The following is a 6,531-nucleotide window of genomic DNA, read 5'->3' on the forward strand; positions in this document are numbered from 1 at the left end:
AAAAGAGAATGTGTGTAGGAGTTGCAAATGCACAACTCTTCTCAGCATCTGATCTGTGTGCCCATAATTTAGTGCATTTGTATTTGACAGAAGCTTGCCCACCAGCCTGCTGCCTCTTTGCCTTTCTGTCTTTTTCTACCCTCTCAATTTCTTCCATTTCTTACTTAGGTTTATGGACATGAGAAAGAATAATGTTAGTAACACTTCTGAGTCACATTTTCCATCCAGACACACCATGCTTAACCCATTCATACACACACCCCTGTACAACGTCAACTCCAATTCACTAATTACTCACATGAATTGATCAGACCAATTTTTTAGTGCCCTGTCACAGATTATCTCCTAGGTGCTAACAGAAAGCCCTGCTTTGAACTGCATACGATCCAAGTGGAAGACAAGGAACAACAGATGGAAAGAGATGGGTAAGGGGAGAGCAAAGAAACAGTGAGACATCATTACTCAGCACATAGGCAATGGTGTCAGCACACCAGCTGCCTAACGCTTGGGACAGCTTTTGCAGGCTACGCAGTGTGTTCTTGTTTTAGTGTTGGCTGGTTCACTTAGATATTGTCAGCTTTCAGCCATCGAAGACAATATGGGATGGGGTAACCTAGATAAAACCAGATACTGGCTAGTACAGGCTATATGTTAGTTAGGGGACAAGAACATACTCAGGTCTTCTACCTGTGAAAGGCTGGTAACAAGCCTGCTGGTTTCCGTGCTGAGCAGGGACAGCTTTAATCTGCTGGGGTCCAAGTGGGGCACGGCCCGGAGGCTCGTGCGCCCCGTGTTACGTGTGTGGTGGCATGGTAGTGTAGCCATGGTTGCTATGGGGAGGAAGTGTCTGGTTAATCCCCAACCCAGCTAATCTTCCGTGGCTAATTGAGAGTTGAATATGGTTGGTTTACTGTAAAACCTGGCGTTTCTGAACACTTATTACCAGGCATAGCTCCACAGACATCAACAGTCCTGCACTAGACCCAAAATTATGGGAAGGTATGTCTGAGCTGCTGCCTGTCTTGTTTTGCTTATGTATCTATGCCCTTAGCATTGCCCTTGCCTGTGTTTGCTTATCTGCGACCTCCAAAGGCCTTGCAGCAGATAGGATGCTCCGCTAGACCTGCCCACCGTCTGCTCACATCTGTGTGTCTCCAAACAGCCTGCGTGGGGGGGGGATTTCTGTGGGCAGCATTGGGAGGGGGAGCTGATGCAGCAGATCTGTCTCCCAGGAAGGTCTCAGGGCAGGCTGTGTTTCAGTGGTGGTGACAGGGAGAAGGGATATGCTTGTGAACAACATGAGTCAGCCCCCATGCCAGGGCTTCTGGTGAGAGACGCCACATCTCCTGGCTGCAGGATCAGAGCCCTGCTGACTAATGAGGAGAGGTTTAAGGATGTTATGGGATGGAGCTTCTGTCATGTAAAATTCATGGTGCTAGCAGGCTACCTTAAATAAAACATTACCCTCCCTGAAACAGACACAAAGTTTTCATTTCATGCTTGTAAAAAAACACAAAGAAAGGATGTTTAAAGAATGAGGGAATTCGGGACTGTTTTGAGTGTGCCAGTCTGATGTGACCCTGAATCTGCTTTCACAGCAGCTTTGCGCTGGAATGACACATGCACATTGCCCGTGAGGAAACACAGCAGTGAGAGGAACATCACTTCAGTTAGAGGAGGAGAGGACTCATGCTTTCTGAGTAGCAGAAAGAGAGGAGTTGCATTTCTCGCCTCTGCAATAGCTTCAGTTCTGGGGTGGCTCCATGAGCTTCAGTGACACAGTGAATGCATGGTGCTGGTGGGCAACAGAGCAGACCTGCACCAGCTCTCTTGTTACGGGACAGCTGATAACCTGGCTCCCATTACACTTCTGCTTCTGCTTTTTGTTCACCTGCCTGCCTGTGCCTATTGTCCTGCACTCATTAGTACTTCTTCTGTTACTGAGGTCAGACAGTTTTCCTTGGGCTGCTCATAACTGTCCTAGGTGTTGTGTATACTGAAATTTCTAAGGGACTTGTGAAAGTCCCGTGTACCTTGGGCTAGTAAGGCACGATTATGTGGCCCTTCCTTTGTAACATGAGTTCTTCCTCTTATGGGAAGCCTGATAAATGAAGAAGAAGCTATTGTTTGTTGTTGTTACAAAAGGCTCTTGAGATAAATGGGAATCTGGCACCAACAACTAACTGCGTAATTTCGGGAGGGTAACTGAAATGGCTGGAAAGCAGTTTCTGCTACTAATGAGTGCAGTGAATAATTGCTGCCTTCAGTTCTTTTTCAAGGCAGTATTAGTTTGCTGGTTTTAACAATAAGATGGAGAACGCATGTGTCAGTGACTGATAAAGCATGTTTTATTTTTGTATGAATTGATCCCCAAAAAGTATAGTTACAGAAAATTCAGTGCAGTATCACATGCAATGTGTTGCAGGTGATAGGTAGCAGAAGTGACCCATGTGTGAGTCTTATGTGAGGGATGGAAAAAAAATGGGAAGTTTGGGGTATAAGAAGCCATATCCATGATGTTTATCCCAAACCACTGGTTTTCCTGGAAGCAATTTTAGAATCATGTGGCATAGCAGCATTAGATGATGACACAGTGATGCATGGCTAAGCCTCCAGCCAGCTTGTATCACCCAGGCCATTCCAGCAAGTTTGTAGGATATGTCCCATGTTCTTAAAACACCCCTGAGCATCCTTGCATATGATTCTCACTCACCACCCCAGAAACACAGAGCTGTGCCACATGTAAGAGGGCCTAGCCTTTCCCCATTCGTTTGTGCTGTTTCTGTTTGCAGGAAAATCTACAATTGCCTGCCCTGCATGGAGGATGTAGTTTGTGTAGCTTTATCTCCAGTGCATACCTAACTCTCAGTGGCAGCGTGGTCTTTGCTGGAGAAATGTTATTTGTAGTTTGGAAGTTGAGTTGGATCTTTTCCAGTTGTCCTTGTCTCTGCCTGTGTTGTTTCTTTTGAAGTTCTCATTTCTTTTTGGGGGGAGTCACCTAGATGGTACCAGCAGTTAGCTCAGTGAGGCAGGCTGCCTGGGATGGGAGCTTCAGGGCTTGAGATCAATTACAAAGGACAGTTGAAAATAGCCTTTCCGAATTTGAGTGTGTGCAGCATGTTGGTGGATTGCCAAAGAGGCAATTGGGACCCCAAAAGGGCCCCAGTTCCTGGGGCAGCAGTTCCTGGGCAGAAGCAGAAAAGGTGTCAGCAAGCACCAGGCCCTCCCAGCCAGATCAAGCCCTTCCCTTTCCCCCATGGCAGGAGCAGCCTGTCCGCATGCTTTCATCCTCTCAGCAGCAAAATCTGATGTTACTTGCATGGTTTTGAAGCCAGGAGCCAGCAATGTCTCCCAGCCGTGCAGAAGTCCTGGGCTAGGGGTGGTGACCTGGGGAGGTGGGCAAGCAGGATTTCCATGCGGGGCTCCCCTCCTGCTGAGATGCAGCAACTTTTGCTGGGGCTGTTGCCAGATATGCAGCCCATAAAGGCACGTGACTCATCAGCCATACAGCTGACCCTATGCCCTTGCAGATCATATACATCTGAATTTTTTCATGTGAGTGGAAAGTCAGAAGACCTGTGGGCCTGGAGACTAGTTTCTGGCACTTTTTGTGGTGGTTAATTTCTGGAAATTTAGGCTGTGGTTCGTCTGCTCTGAAATACATACATTGACGTCTGAGCTACTCATTCTGAATTCCTTCTATTGTTGATGGAGAGAATTAGGCAGTGCTGGTATGCTGCTTGACTGGCCTATTTTAGATGTCTGCATTTGCTTGAGAGGAAGGGCACTGCCTATGCCCGTGCCTTTTTTCTGGTTATAAAAGCAGTCTGGATTATCAGCAGAGATGTAGACTTCTCACACTGGCCATGCAAGGTTAGTAAAAGGATTCACGTCCCCAGAACTTGAACTGCCTGTTAACTCACACACTGGGCAAAGAATCTGGATTCCCCAGACAGGCCAGATGAAAACCAGGCAGGTAAAGACCTCGACACAGAGGGTCCCTGCTAGGTCCCGGCCATAGGCCCCCTCTCCCCCTCAGGGAGGATCCACCCTGGCCTGGTTGTCCGATGGATATCCATCAGGGTTGTGACCACTAACCTGCTGAATGAAAAGCTGATACAGGATTTAGTTGCCTCGAGTTGTTTTGCTTGTGCCAAGGAGGCAGGAAGAAGTCTCAGGAAATAAACTTGAATCTCTGGACAAGTTTTCTGTTGCTGAACTTGGCTCTCCTGCTGACTTTTGTCTAGCTGCTGAGATCTTGGGTTTACCCTTTCAGGAGTTGTGAAGATCTAAGTAAGTGCGTGCAGTGTTTTGTATCATCCTTCAAACTCTGCCTGATTCCCCACCTCTCATTACCCCCTGGCATCTTTTCTGCTCCATATCCTTGTCCCTTGTTACCTGCATCACTGCCTTGCCTTTTCATAGCCTCTCTGTGCTCTTGTCTGGTTTGATTTGCTCACTGCTGCATGTACTTTTTTTCATTGACTGCCAAGGCATGCAACCTGCAAGGTCTCTTGATTGAGTCTGACTTTGCATTTTAAAAAGAGGCCTGAGATCTCAGTAACCCACCCAAAGAACTAAAAAAACAAAGCACCCCAAACAAGACAGACAGGAAAATATACAGTGGATCTTTCTGTGCTCTCATAAATAAAAGTCAGACAATCACATGGTTTTCTAAAAATAACAGCCATAGTGAGCGTTTCGGTAGGAATAATACTGACCTAGTTTGCATGTTGCCCACATGCAAAAATAACTTGGTGAGGAAAACCCAATTGCCTGTTGTGGTATTTGCATTTGCTGAACCAGATCTGAATTGAGAGGTGGTTAATTAGATCTTACATTCTCCTCTCGGCGGCCCCTCTGGAAGTTTCAGGGAAGAGGGGAAGGGGGGATGCTCGCTGGCAGCATGGCCCATAGCAGTTGCTTGCCTTCTGCATGGGCCGGATGTGTGGGTTGCACCTGTGTGGTGCAGTCAGTGGGGGTCCTCATGAGCAGAAGTCCTCTTCTGTAAGACTCAGTCCAGGACGTTCATGTCTGGAGAAAGGGCAGAATATCTCTGTGATCAGAGGACCTGAATGTATGTATGTGAATTTAGCCTTCTGTCTCCATCTGTGAGGCAGATCAAAACGTTTTGGTATTGAAGGAAACCTCCCTTGACTGCCCAGCTCATGCCCACCCCCAGTACTCGGTCTGTGCTCCTGTCCTTGTCCCTGCGGCCAGCACTGCAGCATAGCCCTGGGGTGGGAGCTGTAACTTGCAGGACATGAGAGTGTCTTGCACTAGCCCCTGCCTGCCAGCTCCTTCTCATCCCACCAGAGGGGATGCTGCTCAGGTGCTGACCTGGACCTGGAGCTGCTCCCTGTGGGCAGCTTGGCATCAGAGACAGCAGTGACAGCAGCCGTCAAGGGCTAGCATCAAGCCGGCATCCCTCACAGCGATGGACACCCTCAGGGTCCCCTGATCACTGGTCTGGTGAGTATTATTGGTTAATATGAAAGGCTACTGGGCCTGGCTCATAGAGGGGCCCGCTAGGATCTCGGGGAGATGAATGTGGTTGTAGACAAAATGGATCAGTAGCAGAGGCAGGAAGAAAAGGACTTGGAGGCCTTTACTCCAGGGCTGACCAACCTTTCTGTCCCTCTGAGCCACATACCACCATCATTACGTTGTTGAGTGCCACAGGATGTGCTTCCCATCTCTTGGAGAACTGGCAGATGGAGACATGTCCGGTGTGGTTCACCAGTAGGACATGGCGTTGCCTCGTCAAGGCCTCCCTAGCTTCCCAGGGGTGATGGATGTGCACTATGTCTGCAGCTGGATCCCATCGCGACCTGGCAGTGTAGGGCTCAGCAGACCTCGCTGGCTCATTTCCTCTTGGCATGACGTGAAGCAGCAGTCCTTGATCCAGCACAGCCTCGCTGCCGGCAGCCCAGGGCCGGGAGCTGCCTCCGAGCTGCCGGAAAGCCGCGGGTGGCTCCGGAGCGGCAACCTGGCCACCCCGTTGTGCGGTCGTGTCCTCCACGGCTTTGGCACATCTCAGCCTCTCCATGGAGCCGTGGCTGCCTGGCCTGCTGCGTGTGCTGAAATGAGGGCTGCAGTCCTTTCCAGACTCTGAAATGAGAGCAGAAGTGTGTCGGGGAGTGCTTTGTGCGGATATGGATAAAGCTCTTTTATGACTAATGGATGCCATCGCTTTCCCTTAAGATGATATCCTCTTTCTTTTTTTCCCCCTCTCTCATGATAAGCGATATATGAATTTCTGACTCTCTGAACAGCCTCGATGCTGGGAAATGCTCTCATTCAGGCAGAGAATCTAGGTCAGCTGTTCGTAAGAATAGATCAAGCCTTCATTGAATGCAGTGGACGGGCCTTCAGCAGGATGGGTTTTTTTTCCTGGCTTGTTTTGTTCATAATGAGCTCCGAAAGTTGACAGGCATTTTGTGGACGGCAGCTATAGCTTCCTGCCAGCAGGCTAGATGCAGGCATTACTGATTCAGTGCATCACAGGGGAAAATCAATAATATGAAATAT

The 6,531-nt window shown here is 48.7% G+C and overlaps 1 long non-coding RNA gene across 1 annotated transcript in view; it reads right to left on the bottom strand.

Annotated features, from left to right (window-relative positions):
- LOC115352820 overlaps window positions 1–4,771 on the bottom strand; it is a 29,951-nt gene extending 25,180 nt beyond the window's left edge. The window contains exons 1-2 of the long non-coding RNA XR_003927273.2: window positions 4,755–4,771; window positions 3,853–3,854 (exon numbers count right to left, since the gene is read on the bottom strand). This is a non-coding gene — a long non-coding RNA (uncharacterized LOC115352820). The remainder of the gene's footprint in view (window positions 1–3,852; window positions 3,855–4,754) is intronic.
- Window positions 4,772–6,531: the final 1,760 nt, after the last annotated feature.

This window comes from Aquila chrysaetos, chromosome 2, assembly GCF_900496995.4.
Source record: "Aquila chrysaetos chrysaetos chromosome 2, bAquChr1.4, whole genome shotgun sequence".
NCBI lineage: Eukaryota > Metazoa > Chordata > Aves > Accipitriformes > Accipitridae > Aquila > Aquila chrysaetos.